Consider the following 15860-nt stretch of genomic DNA (forward strand, 5'->3'; position numbering starts at 1 on the left):
ATGATATACGCAGATTCAGTTCTATATGTGAAGAAACTAAACCGAAGAGGCTCAGAGAGACTCAGGGAGGGTGTGATCAGTACGAGCAAACTGGAGTCTGTGTGCCTTTAACTGGTGAAATGATTTCCATTTCAACTGACAGGCGTAGAGCTGCGCCTACAGACCCTTTCAATGAAATATAACTTTTTTTCTCCCCACTGTTTTTCCTCTGGACTAAGGATGAAAAGTATTTTGTTGCTGCGTCTGTATGGGCCAGGATGACAAATTCTTCAATCAAGAGTAGCCGGTGGGCTGCGTTAATGTCTCTCAGAAGAAGTTTTTAAGACATACAATTTGACTACACTGGAAATCAAATATATTCACAGTCATTCAGAGTGAAAAGCCAGTTATCATAGTGAGGGGGAGGAAGGTGGAGGCATCATATTTTTCTAAAAACATGAATAATGCCTCTCATTTTCAGGAGATCTCTGTCTCTCTATTTTAAGGCGAGAGAGCTTCTGAAGCTCCTAAACTTCCCCTGGGAAAAATTATTTTTTAATCTAATGCACACAAATTATGGATGTTGTAATACAATATAAATTCATATGCACCTCTAACAATATGGAAAGAAGCCACTTAAATATTCCATTTTACACACAAGATGATTTACTATAAAAAATTCTGAGCATCGCGAGATTCATTATCCAGTCATCTGCTATACGGCTGTTTAGTATGCGCAGAAAATGATTCCTCCTGATGACAAGTCGACATGCAAAGGCAGCAACAATTTCACTGGGGTAAAATAAAATTTTATTAGCAGAGTTCTCTCCACTATATGATGACGGTGTGCATTTGAGGTCGTTAGAGACTCGTTCGTTTTCGTGCCCTGTGGTATCCATTAGCTTTTAATAGTTTCAAGTGTTATTTTCTTCACATGACTTCTGTGCTTTCCTTTTGTTATCTGTGTTTCTGGTCTTTGTCCAGGAACTTCCTGGCTTATTTTGAGGAGATTTTGTAACAAATGTAAACTATAAAGAAATGCTTTTGCATCTGAGATATCTTTCAAGTTTGAATTAATGCCAGTACATCCAAAGTTACCTGATTAATTACCTGAAAATGTCCCACTAAAAGTTCCATCGTCATTATCCAGTCAGCTGCAGGTTTTTTAGTGGACTTGGCTTTCAGGGTATCAAAAATCATTGCACACTTCAACTTTTAGATATGTTTTGCGTTTGATCAGGTGTTTCCTCAGATTAGATCTGCTCTACATTTTGTACTACAAACATTCCGTAGAGTTTTGAAAAGTATAACCACACCTTTGACCTGTGTGTACTTGTTGCTCCTCAGCGCATTGAAAGCACACGTCATATTGTCTCATTGTCTAACACTCTGCTAAACCAGATATGCTCTGGTGCCTAAATTTGGCATCGCCTTATTTAGTGTGAATTTGTTCTAATTCAGATGACACTCTAAAAAAAATTCAATACCCAACCCTACCTTTATGATCTTCTTTTCTGTTGTTTTGCACTGTAACATGTAATTATGCATGTCAGTATAACAATACATTACCAAAGTTATTGTTATAACATGGAATTTGAAATGGTCCTGGGTCGCTGACCCAGTGTTTTGAGTTTATTGTTATCATTTTCTAGTTTCTTCTGTTTTTGTATTAGTTCTTAGGGTTTGGGTCTTGCGTTTAGTGTTTCTGTTATCCCTACCTGTGTCCTCTCCCAGTGTTCTGTTCGTGTCTCCGAGTCTGTGTAAAACAGTCTCTGAATTTCCTGTTTTACTTTGAAGGTCTGTGTCTAGTTATGCCCATTAGTTTCAGCTGTGTCCACCCCTGCGTGTCATTTCCTCATTACCTGGTGTGTATTTATAGTGTGTGTTTGCCTCACTCTGTCGTCATTCTGTCTGTGTTACTTGGTAATCACTGCGTCTCTCTGCTCTTCATTCCAGCTCTCCATTCTCTGCTCGTCATCCCCTGTGTCATCTCCATATGTTTCCCTGTGTGTTATTCCGTGAGTTATGGTTTCGGGTTTGGTTTGTTATTAGTTTCCCCAGTTTAGGTGTATGTTTAGTTCTGTCCTCGCTTTTGTTATTTTCACTGTCCACAATAAAGCTCCCGTGCATCACAGCAAGTGCCTGCATTTTGGGTCCTTCTTCACAACACCACACGACTGCTGCCCCAGCCGTGACAGAATTACAAGTTTAAAATGTCTCAAGTATGCAAATGTTAACTTGAAAATTCATGTAGAGCTAAAATCAAAAACGTACACAAAAATGACCAGAATGGCATTACATTTCCATGACTGCCATTGAGGTGCATCATGAACAACTGGTGGTTAAGGGCATGCTCACATTACGTGGACATTTCATCATCATCACCACTGGAAGCTGTTTTCAAGGTGTGTAAAACTGGTTAGAACTACAAGGAAAAAAGATACAAAAGCTGAAACGCGTTTTGAGTTTGCTGAGGTATAAACTGTGGTTTTCTTGAGACTGCAAACTTTACTAAAAAGTTTGTTTCAGCTATGTTAATATTAGTCAACCGTTACATAAGATGATCCTGACACCCTTTTTTATGGTGCACGGACCAAATTAAAAGCAGATTAAGTGTTGTAATAAGCCTGTCTGTTTTCCCACACGTAATCACTTCAGTTGTTATTTACTGTAGCCATCGACAGTGCACTCTACACACAGTCTATTGACTAGCCTTAAATTAGTTTTGATGACCTTGCCAGCATGAGATACACACTGAACTGCCACTAACCAGGTAATGTTAAGTAGTAATTTCCCTCATAACCTGTTCACACAAAAAACACACTCAGTTTCCTTTTGTGTATGTTTGACAAATACATCAGGTAATATGTCATGCATGGTTGCAGGTTATACATGCGTCTTCTAAAAAGTAGAAATATATTTCTCTCTGAAATACTTGACAGTTAAGAAAAATACCTTTATTTTTTAATATGTGTTTGAATTCTTGCAGTCAATATCAAACTGTGTAAGTTTCCATAATAAAAGAGCTAAAGTGATAGAAGATACTGATTTTGGCATGGTATACTGCAATATCCCCAGAGTTGTTTCACTGATTTGTTGCATAATTTGGCAAACTTCATCCCTTGTGCCGCAATAAAAATAACATTGTTTATATTTTCCTTCTTGTTTTATATTTGTGTGACAAAACTTGGTGCTGGATCTTTTGTATTTTTATGTTTTCATAGAAATGAAATGGTAAATTAGGTTTTGTGTATTTTTCATATTACTCGATTATAACTTAGTTCAATTGCTCTGTAGAATTAATGATATGAAGGTTATAGTGTCAAGGCACGTCTTAAGCAGTAGTATAGGGCTATTGATGATCACATGGAGGTAGCATAAAATAAATAGATATACTACCAGCAAGTTATTCATCATTCATCAACAGTAGCAGTGCAGTTTGTTTATGTCATCGTGGTTATAATAGCATTTATAACTGAAGGTTTTTCTTTCAGTTATTTTCCCAGACCTAGATGATCACATTTGTTTGTGTTTTTTGAATGAGGAGGACTTGGAAACTTTGAACTGTTTTTGTGGGAATCATTAAACATTATAAAAACAGTCACAGACATTACTGAAAAAACTGTCCACTACCCTGCACACACACCAGACTGTCTGCAGCATTCAAATCTAAGGAAAGCTCTCTGTGTCCATTTAAGAGATCACAGTGTCATAGATGAAGAACTAAAATGCCCATTGAGCGACTTTATTGAGCCAGTTGGATTAAATTAGTAAACTGTTTTGTCCATCAAGGTAAACATCTGAGGAATAGGGAAACTGATACTTGCTGTTCCAATCTGTGTCTTTTTAAATCACACATTTACCCCAGTTTTATGTCACAGAAAAGTTGTTTTCGTCTGTATTGTACTTTAAAAGATTTCAAGAAAAAGAAACTGAAGAATTGGTAGAATGTGAAATAGCTGTTCATTTGCAGTGAAAAATTACTGACAGTGATGTTCAATAATTCTGACATAGAGCTCCATGCACCATGAAACCAATGACAAAATTCAGGAAAGGCTTGCATCTTTATTTCTGAATTGATAAACCAGGAAATAATCAGTGATGTTTTTGAAACTGGCATTTTGATTGATGATCTAAACAGGTATAGAGTATTACTTTCACGATCCTGTGTCTGACTGGTGTTGGGCTCCAGTTTATGTTGTAGCTTTTGATAGACAACTTATTTCTGGGATATTAAGAGCAGAATACAATAATGTCAGTTTTATTTGAATTCAGAAGCAGGAAATTAGACATTTCTGCAGCTTAACAAATTGCTATTTCATCTGGCTTCTTGAGTAGATGAAGCTGAGTATCAACTGCATAGCAATAAAAATTTTTGCTATGCCCTTAAATGATACTGCCGAAGGGAAGCATGTATAATGTAAACAAAATTGGTCCTAGCAGAGAACCCTGTGGAACTCCATAATTAACTTTAGTATGTGAAGAAGACTCCCCATTTACATGAACACATTTTAATCTATTAAATAGATTTGATTCACTCAGCCCAGCACATTTAATATCTGCTCTAAACTTTGTAAGAAATTATTTTGGTTTCTGCTAGACCTCACTGCACTGAGGTCTAGCAGGACAGCTAGCACAGAGATGGCTCTACTTTCAGGCCATAAGTAGGTAATTTGTGACCCTCACTAACACTACTTGTGTACTGTGATGATTTATGAAATTTGAAGGCACTGATGAGCTGTGTGGCTTGTTTCTAGTCAGTAACACTGGCAAGACCTAGCTCATTAAAGTGCTCCATAAAAACCCTCAGAGCTGTGCTGTGGTTTTCCTCCCTGACACATCTTTTTAGATTCTGGTTGTGCTTTGGTTTGGGTTTTTCAACTAAACAACATTGCATGTACCATTTCTTCACCCATACACTGATTTACACCACTGATTATACAAACCGTGGTTAGATTCTTTCAAGTCTGGTTTGTGACAATCTGTGAAACTGTTAAGAGCATTGGTCTGTTAAGACCATGTGAACTGAGCACTGCTGAGATTGCCACCTCTGCTAATTGGTGGTGTTGTGGTGATATTGCACTTGAAAATCATGTAATTCTGTACCCAAAATATATTGTGGAACTCAGAACTGCAGAGCATCTTCTACTTTTACAGAGGAAAGCTTGTGTTACCTTGATGCCAAAATGAGTAAGACAGGAAACCTTTACAGATTGTGTTTCCAGGCCAGAAATTCAAAACTAAACACTACTTCCTGAAACACTAATCTCATTTCATTTCAAAACGCAGAATGCAAGACAATAAAAGACAACTTGTAAAATAGTAAAGTATTTACTGAATGCTAGGTGGGGACTGGTAACTGAGGGACCCAGGAGAGCTGTGAGGGACAATAGGGTCTTTTTTTGCATCTTCAGGGGTGGGTGGGGTTCGTCCACTGGTTTTCTCCCTCGGAAGGAGGATGATGGACAGTGAGCAGGCAAGCAGGGAAGTGATGTGAATGTTTCAAAGCAGGCTTTCTGAGGAAGCTGACCAGCTCAGTAGACACAGGTTGGTTTGGAATATAAGAAAATCACTTTTTAACCAGCAGGGAGGCACCGAGAACAAGGGAAAAGGACATTAATGCTACAATGAGGTAAGTTCATAAAAGTGTTACAAAAAGACCCTGATTACCACACTTAAGAGGCTGAGAATCTGGGAGAGACTGGATGCAGGAGCTGGTCCTCTTATACAGTGGCTGATGGAACAGGTGGCCTGGCTGAAGAATAGGATAGTTGGCACAAACAAGGGCTGGATTGTGACATGTACACTCCAGGTTTCTGCAAAGGCATTTCTTGTGCATGAAGGTATTTTTTGTGATGTATTGAAAGTTTATTTTCCTCTAAAATTAAGATGGAAGTAAAAATAATGTGTGGGATGCTTGCAGAGGTTTCAGATTTTCCAACTGTGCCTACATTTTACCAGCTTTTTTGGAGCGTTGTATAAACTGCATCATCTGGACACATCTCCTCTGTATACACTCATTTGACTCACCAATTAAGTTACGCAATTGCTTAACTTGTATTTGAATATGTCACGACAGGGTTCGTTGGTGTGTTTGGGAACAGGACCCAGAAGCAGACGCTGAGAGAGGAATTGCAGGTTTTCAACAAAAAACGAGCCTTTAATTGTGACTGATTAACAAAATTACAAAACTGGAAAACAAACTATTAGCTATGAATTGTTAACTGTGAACTAGAAGAGAACTATGAACGTGAGAAAACTAAGGCGTAGGACAACAGATGACCCGACAATGAACAAAGCTAGACAGAGGACTTAAATACACACAGGAGGTGATCAGGGGAAGTGGGAACACATGGGGAAACAGCTGACTGAAATAAACATAATGACACCATGGGGGAAGTAAAACTAATGAACAAAGAACACAAGACTCTTTCAAAATAAAACAGGAAACTGGGAGACGTAGACATGACAACACAAGAACTAAATATCACAACCTAGCATGAGAAGCTCACAATATAAACTCAAAAACGCTGGATCAGAGACCTAGCCCGTGACAGAATATCAAGAAGATCTCACCTGGTCCTGTCATCATGGGGCTTCTGTAGACTAGAGAAGAGATTTAAGGGCATTGGCTCGGAGTCAGTGGAAAATTGGATGAAGATCAACGTAGATGTTTTCATTCAGTGCCAGATATGCATCCTGTCCGACCATGTCTATATGCTATTTTTTCATACTATTGTGAATGTGCGGAAAAAACAATGAACTGTTTCCAGTAAGGAAGCACATTCTGATTCTGTCCAAATATGGATCTTTGGAGCTAAGATCCATATTTAAGTATAATGTAACTAGCACTGTTCTAACATTTAGCACATTTAAAAAAAAATATTTCCATAACCTTCAAATTCTTCTTTAGACAAAAATATAAAATTATGGAATCACTTATGTAAATTGTTGTTCACATTGTGCAATTAGAGAAATGCTCTGTGATTTATCATTTTAAATTTTTAAATATGATCACTGTAAGAAATGGAGTTGCAGCTTGAGTGGATGCTTTATTCTGAAAAAACTTCAACTAATAACAGTGACACCCAAAGCCAATCAACACCTCTATTTTAAAGTAAGGATGTTACATGATATTTTTTCTTTATTTGAATTCTTTTATATTCCTAAGATAATGAAGACATGTTCATCAAGGGGATTAAAGTTGTGTTGGCATTGTAATGTTGAAAGAAATAGAAAACATCATCACTGTGTTGGTAGTCCTTGAGGAGGCAGTAATCCTGTCTGATGTCCCAAGTGCTATTGCCATGATGATAGGTCTTTTTTGCCCATTCCATCTAAAGAAACTTAAGTACACCTTTGAAGTCATTCATAGGGGCTTTATAACCATTGGTGGAAGGCAGGGTTCCTTTCTTGTGCATAGTTTAAGAAACAGACTCCTCAGGTGTGAATCTTAGTCAGTCAGTCAATCAATCAATCAATCAATCAATCAATCAAACAGATTATTATGGATTTGGTTTTCATGTGCATATGTACCTATTTCCAGTGATATTAACTTTAATAGCAGGTAATTAACTAGGTATATAATTATTTTTCTTTCTTTCTTGTTTGCCATATTTTTCAAGCAACCTGTATTTGGCGACAGTATAATAAAACTGAATATTCTGTTTTTGGTGTGACACCCCAGTATTTTTAGTGGCCCCCATATGGCCAATGTAAATGTAAGATCTAAGAGTAACCTAACCTTTGCTGAAACAGATAGTGGAAAATTCAAAGAAGCTCAAATATATTATATTTACTTATATTTACTTTACCTCCTATTTTTATGTGTGGTTTCTACATGACCTGTCTGTCTACATGGTGTTTTGCATTAGTCTTAAGAATTTTTGCTAAACCATATCCTGATTCTGTAGAAAATTTCCTTCTCAAGATAAATAGCTTGAGCACACAAGATAATTCATTTGTTCTCACAAGACTGAAATATCACTTATTTGAGCAAAAAAAATAACTTGATCCCACATGCCGAATAACATTACTTTATGGCTTTGTAAAAAACAAAAATATGGAGCTAAATCAGTACAGTGAGAACCGATCTCTGCAGAAAGAAAGTGTGAATATTGCCTGTCAGCTTCTTGCCAGCTACAGATAATGTGCAAGACAGATAGTTGCTGACATCTAAAAGGTGTGGGTGAGACAGGTTTTACAAAGCTGTCTGACATGCCATCCAAACAGATGAGATTTCAGTCAATGTTTTGTTTCTGTTCAGGTATTTAAGAGCTGCAGTCTAAGAGGCTGTAGCATTAAACCAACAGGAAAGTGCAGTTCCTTGAATGAATGTTTCTGTCAGTCAGAGCTTTGGTGAGAATCTTGAAATATGGGGACTGTATTCACCTTCATCAAACTGATGCAACTGCCATTAATAGCTGTAGCATTAAGGCTTTTCACTTTAATTTACGAAGACAACTCAAAAACCAAAACCAACTTTGACAAGTTTTGCCTGGCTTTGTTTTTGCGTTTTAGTTAATTTTTAAAGGATTTGTCTAACAAATAATTTGGCTTGCTGAGTGGTTAATATCATATCCAAAAACAATTGGTGTAGTCTTTCAGGGTGAAATTGTATTTGCATTTTATCTAGCAGTAAGTGAGACAGGCAAAATAAACAAAAACCTTTATTGATGTCACAGTTTGTGCAAAGGTTTCAAGGGCAAAATGTGCTGGAAAAAGTGCTTTGTGCCCACGGGTTGCTGGTTCAGGTAAGTAACTACTGCATTTTAAGGAAAGGTTTCAGGTGAGTTTTCTTTGATTTACAGCAGCACAGACGTAGATAAGCGTTCCTTCACATACTTGAGTGCAGGCAAGTGTTAGCACGGTCTACGGATTTGAGTTCAGGCAAGTATTTCTTTGTGGGTGAGAGTGGGGCAGGCAAAGTTTTCTAGAATGCCAGCAGGTGGGCGGGCACATCAGGACAAGATCATACTTGTGTAGTATAGATACACCCATGCACACATTCACACATCAGAGAGGAAGAGACTGAAGACAGCAGGTCTGAACCTGAGAGGACAGAGGGACCATGGCAGTTGGCTGTTTACTTAAACCCAAAAGACCAGGGGAGCAGCAAGAATATATAGACTGTCTACACACAGAGGCGACTGAACACAAGTGGCTGCTGCTCAAGACATGGAGCAGGTCATCTACTGATTGAAATGTTGATAGTTTTCCTTTGAGTATTCCTTTGAAAGTATCCTTTGAGCAAGATCCTAAAGTTTAGGATCTTTAGGATTAGGACCTAAACCCTGAGTTGCTCTGAATGCATTCGTTGGAGTGTGAATGTTTGCTAGAAAAAACCTTGAGTGCGAGAACAATAAGAATAAGAACAAGTCCATTTACTATTTAGGTGAAAGCAATGTGGACAGGCCAGATAATCGTAAAAAAGGGAAATCAGACACAAGTGGAGGTTAAAAGGGAGGGAAGACACAAACCGGAGGTTCAGGTGACACAAACAGGATGTGGAAAGTAGAAAAACAAGGACTACATTACAAGAACCCAGAACTGTGACAGCTTTGCTTTGATCTCATACAATATATACAGTACCATCTCTAATGAGAGGAAATTAGGTAAAACTGACCCAGGCATATCGAACTGTTTAAATCATAGTCTGGGTCAAACAATAACAGCTTCCAAACACAGTTCTGCACATTAATGTGCCAAATTTAGCTAACAAGACTTTAATAATCTCACAAGATAAAAAAAATTGAGGAGCCATCAAAATGATTGCTGTCTATTCCGATGAAGACACGAATTTGTGCGCCAAGCTTCATGCAAACAACCCAATGTTGTTGAGAGCATGTGGTGACAGCAGAGATAAAGTCAAGGGAAAATCTAAGTTATGAGCGCTGATCTTCTTTTCGCCATTAAATCTGGATAAAATGTCACTGCAATCCATGTAATAGCTGTGATATTTCAGCAAAGTGGCGGAATAAATGACCGTCAGACATTTTAGAGGGTACTAGAATCAGAAGAGCAAAAATTATTTAAAAAAAAACAAAAAAATAAAGGAGAAGTGCAGAAGTCAGAGCAATTTAAAATGACTGCTAGTTCAAAACTAGTACTAGTATTACAGTTTAAATATGCGTGTGCATGGAATTAACACATTTTTGCCTGTAAGGTGTTGTCTTAAATGATAAATATTTGATATCCTGAAGATTTGTGCCTTTAAGGCTGTTTCATTGTTCATTCATTGTTTATATAAACAGATCTACTGTCTCACATCGAAAACGTTCCTGGTTCAAAATTCTGTGTTATCTGGAGACCTCCTGATTTTCTGCATCATTTCCCTTCTGTTCCTGAGTTGTCCTTGTTTTCTTTCTGCGGACTCCCTCCCTCTTGGTTAATTCCTGTTGCTTTTCAAATTTTATTTGTTTGTTGAGTTTCGTGTCACACCGTACAATGCCCTTTGTTATCAGTAAGTTTTAAATTAAAGTTTTTTGTTTATCCACCCACTTGCAAGTCCCTGTTATGTCTGCATATTAGGTCCTCTGGGGTCCTCAAACATAAAAAATAAAAAGAACAAATGTCAAAATTACTCTTTTATCTGTGTTTTTGGAGTTATTTAGCTTTGTTTGTATTCACTGATAAATTGTCAGTTATTCATAATTTAATATTTTTAAAAAACAGTTCTGTGTGGTGGGTTGTTTAATATTTTATGACTGAGTTCAGTAGAACCGAGTCTACACTTTACATTTATTTTAATGACAAATTTCAAATGCGTGCAGTGTTGTGACTTTAGTTGTTTCCACAGTTGATCAAGAAGAAATATTGCCTTGACAGCTGGGGTGAAAGGTCGGGAGGGAATCCATACGAGGCAACATTAAACATTGATCTCTGTAACCTACTCAGGGAGTCTAGCAGCATGGCTCCTGCAGCTGGTTATGAGGAGATGGATAACAAGGCAGAGGAGTCCCCACAGCAGCGTGAGGTTTCCCTCGTGGCTTGGAGCTCTCCTGGTGGTCCCTGACCTGAAGTCCAACCTTGTCATTATTGCTGTCCAGGTGGGAGGGGTTGCTCGCTGACACCATTAACATCATTCTGGCTTTCGACTCAGGGAAGCTTCCCTCTCTTTCTCACATGTACAGTGTATACATCTAGAAGAAAGACAGGAAATAGACCACACACTCTGGTCTTTCTGCAGCTTCATCCATCATTTGAATGACATGAACTCTCTTACAGAAACAATATGAACCTTTACAGTTTTTACAGATTTAAGTCATTAAATCTTTTGGGGGTTATTTTAGCAGTTAATTATGCCATCCCACAAAGATTAATTACCACCATCCAGCCTTTTTAACCTGCGGTTTTTCACATCCCAGAATAAGCACAACCTCAGATATGTCCCTTAGTGAAGGCCTCTTCACACTATAATGAGGCATATTAAACCATAAAGCCAAGAGTTCAACACAGAATATCGCTAATACTATTTTGGATTCATCTAGAAGGTTTCTGGCAAGAAGTCACGGTTTTTAGTTGCACAACTGAAGATGAATCCTCCGTCAAAATTACCCAGACAGGCTGTGTTATGTTAATTAGATAAGTTGGAAATGAAATGTGGGAGAATGTTCAGAGTTTATAAGTTACCCACCTTTATTTCTAAAGGTGTTTTTTCTTATATTATGTATTATTTTTACAGTACTTGTAAATTGTGATTCTACTCTGGCTGCCTCTGTACATATTGTTTTATGCATGACAAAAAATAAAATAAAATGCATGAATAAAATCAGTCAAATCAAAAACAACTCTTTAGAACAGAGTAGGTGTTTGTTTCTCTCTTTTCTGCAACTGCACATTCATAAACAAGTTGTGTAACATTACAGTGTCTATCCAGAGAAGACATGACATATTGCACACCTGTTCTCTTCTTCTGATTCTCTTTGGAGGTGGTGGGCTTTGGTCTTGATGGAAAAAATATGTATATAACATATATGTAGTGATCAGTAGATGAAGGAATCCTTTATTTCAGAAGCCATCAGATGCATGAGCAGCTGATTAAAGGTGGATAACTTTGTTATGTATCATAATGAGTGGGCTGAGAAGTCAGAGCCATAACTGTGCACAGACATTTTGTGCTAAGTGGCCTGATCCGGGACAGAAGAGAAGAGAACTGCTTTTTTTCTTTTAATTTTTAGATTCATTCATGCATTCAGAATGAAGAAAGCATGTATTCAGCTTTGCCTGGAACATCTCTCCAGCAGTCATAAGTCTGATTTGATCTTATAGTTTTCTATCTATTCTTTCTTTGAGTTATTTGTCTGTTAGTCTGAGGGTTGGAATATCTACAAGGGAGAAAAAACTGGACTGAGGCCACGAACAGTGTTAAATTATTTATTCATAATGAATCTTTTGTGAATAATTTTTATTCTTGCACGTATACCACACATATTTGCATGGTATTTATTTTATTTTATTCTGTTTAATAATCAATAATTTTATTCTTTTATTTTGCAGTCCTGTTTTATGTGTTCACATAACTACTGAATATCACTAGTTATGTCTTGCTGCTCAGTCCCTGAATTTTTTATAAGCTATGAAAGTGGTACTGTCATGGTCCTGGTGTTGGTGATGTGGTGGTGCTGATGCTTTCCGTCTGGTCCCACCTGGAATTCATGAGCTACTTGGCTGCCTCTCTCCACCTGTAGCTTGTCACCAGTATTCAGCGTAGTAGCTTCCAGGACTGGTGTAGACCATCACTCTCCACCAGATCGTCAGCTAAACCATAGCAGTAAATCGGTCTTCATGTTTCGCTCATTCAAGTGTTTCCTTGTGTGTAATCTCGTGCGCCTTCTCCAGCTGCCTTCTCCTCGGGTTCATTCCTCACCTACCTCTGTACCTACCTGGATTTCTCTGAAACTGGCGTTTCGCTCCCGCTGCTGCCAAACTAAATTCACCTCCCAGTCACGACTGCACCTCCTGTGGAATAAATGGAAAACTTACCCGCCTGCTGTCCTGCTCTCCGTAATCATCCACAGCTCACGGAAATCGTGAGTGGACATCCCACCTCACCTGCCGCTCACCTCACCGTCTTCCCCAGAGAATCTCCCCTCCCTCGATGATCCTCTCGCCTGCCTGCCAAGTGAGTCATCTCCTTTCACTCTGTTGTTGCAAGACCCACCTAAAGCAATCAGTTCTGGTAATAATACCTCTCTCTTCCCATTGCAGTGGAGCCTGTCCCTGTGAAACTCCTTCAGTGCCTCACTTTATCTGCAACAATTCTTTTTTTTTAATAAAATCCGTTTAAGTTTGAACCCTTCGTGCACTGAGTATGCTTTTGGGTTCATTCTCGCACTAGCCTCTCAGCCCTTTCTGTCATTATGATCTGGCCACACATGGACCCAGCACACCCAATTTGCTCTGCAATTAAGAAACAGGACGCAGTGCTTGGTGTACATGAGCAAGTGCTACAATACCTAGATCAACACTGTCAAGCGACACTCAGGACAAGATGTTTTCTGTTCTCCAAGAAATTCATGCCATCTTTATCTCCCACTTCAGCTCAGACAGCCCAGGCCTCCCCAGCTTTCCCAGAAACCGTCTTCAATCTGCACTCCCCTCAGGCCCCACTAACTCGGACCCTGCACCTCCTGCTATGGCAGGTCTCTAATCTGTGTCAGAGGAGTATCAAGATTATAGGAGATAGTCAGTAAAAACATGGCGCTGTCCTCTCTGGACAGGCTGTCGACCTTCTTCTAGGTGCCCCGCTTCCCTCCAGCCATTTATACAATCTGTCACAGCAGGAGAGGGAGGCAATGGAAAGTACATCCGTGAGTCACTGCCTGCAGGAGTCACCTGCCCGTCCTCCTCTCCAGTAGGAGCTAAGGGGATTTTTGTGGCAAAAAAACATACAATCAGACCGTGTATAGAATATTGCAGGCTTAATGAAGTCAGAGTCAAAAATAAATAACCCCTGCCTTTCATTAACTCTGCCTTTGAACCTCTCCACTGAGCTTCACAAAGCTTAATCTTCACAATGTCAACCATCTTGTCCGCATCCGATAGGTCGACGAATAATAAACAGCTATTAATACCCCTCTCACACACTTTAACTACCTGTTCCCTTTGGACTCACCAATGCCCCAGCCATCTTCCAGGCCTTAGTTAATGACATGTTAAGAGACTTCCTAAATGTGTTTATCTAGCTTGACAACATTTTGATGTATACACGGTTTTCATTTTTTATGTTCCTGGTAGAACACCGTGCTCGCCAGGCTTGTTGGTCTTTGTTTTTTGGACACTTTAACTTTAATGGATCCTGTCACTCTAGTTCTAGAAACGTCAAACCCGATGACACCTGCAAGTTGGAGTCTGAATGGATCTTTCCCGCCTCATGCACCATTGGCAGCCTAACTTGAGATACGGAGACTATGATCCAACAAGCCCTGCAAAATGACCCTGACCCTGGCTCAGGTCATCCTAACTGTCTTTAAGTTCCCTCCACAGTCCACTCCCCCATTATTCACTGGGGACACATGGCACGATTCACCTGCCACCCGTAGATAAGCAGAACTCTGTCTCTCCTTCTCACACTACTTCTAGTGGGACTCCTTAGAAAAGGACGTCAAGCACTATATAAATTTGCTACCACTTCAGAGATTGCAAAAATCCTGGTTGACCATGTTTTCAAGTTGTACAGGCATACCCATAGAAATTGTGTCTGAGAGAGGTCCCCAGTTTGTCTCCCAAGCCTGGAAAGATTTCTGTACCATGTTAGAAGCCAATGTTTGTCTGAGTTCAGGTTTCCATCTGCAGACCAATGGACAGACGGAAAGGCTGAATCACCCGAATAATAATAATAATAATAATAATACATTTTATTTATAGGCGCCTTTCAGACCCTCAAGGTCACCTTACAGTAACACGTAAACAATAGCATAAAAAACATAAGAAAAATGTATATATAGCAAACATGGTAGATAAAATTTAGACATAAACAGTCATAAAAGTATAAAAGCAAATATAAAAACTGAGCAAGGTAAAAATGGCCTAAGACAGATCAGGTGTATGCAATTCTAAATAGATGAGTTTTGAGTAGTGATTTAAAAGTGGTGAGACAGTATGTGGTCCGTAGAGCAAGTGGAAGTGCATTCCAAAGTCTCGGGGCAGAACAACTAAAGGCTCTGAGTCCCATGGTAGTCAGGCGAACAGGTGGAACTGACAGAAGGGAAGCTGAAGAAGAGCGGAGTGTACGAAGGGGTGAGTATGTATGGAGAAGATTGGATAGATATGCAGGAGCAAGGTTATGAAGCGCTTTGAAAGTGAGAAGCAGGATCTTGAAATTGACACGGAGGTGAATTGGGAGCCAATGGAGCTGTTTAAGAACAGGTGTTATATGTTCAGTGGATCTAGTTCTGGAAATAATACGAGCAGCTGTATTTTGAACTAACTGCAATTTATGGAGGGATTTATGAGGTAGACCATAGAGAAGAGAATTACAGCAATCCAGACGAGATGTGACAAGAGCATTGACAAGTATGGCAGTACTGTGTGCTCTGAGTGAGGGACGAAGACACTCTGCACTGCATCATGGCCCAAAATCCAGCTCACTTTGTGAGCAGCCGAGGGAATCATCCTGGACCACCTGGGGCGATCGTGGCTCAAGAGTTGGGAGTTCGCCTTGTAATCGGAAGGTTGCCGGTTCAAGCCCCGGCTTGGACAGTCTCGGTCGTTGTGTCCTTGGGTGAGACACTTCACCTGTTGCCTACTGGTGGTGGTCAGAGGGCCTGGTGGCGCCAGTGTCCGGCAGCCTCGCCTCTGTCAGTGCGCCCCAGGGTGGCTATGGCTACAATGTAGCTTGCCATCACCAGTGTGTGAATGGGTGGATGACTGGTTGTGTA

Source organism: Pelmatolapia mariae, linkage group LG5 (genome assembly GCF_036321145.2).
Source record: "Pelmatolapia mariae isolate MD_Pm_ZW linkage group LG5, Pm_UMD_F_2, whole genome shotgun sequence".
NCBI lineage: Eukaryota > Metazoa > Chordata > Actinopteri > Cichliformes > Cichlidae > Pelmatolapia > Pelmatolapia mariae.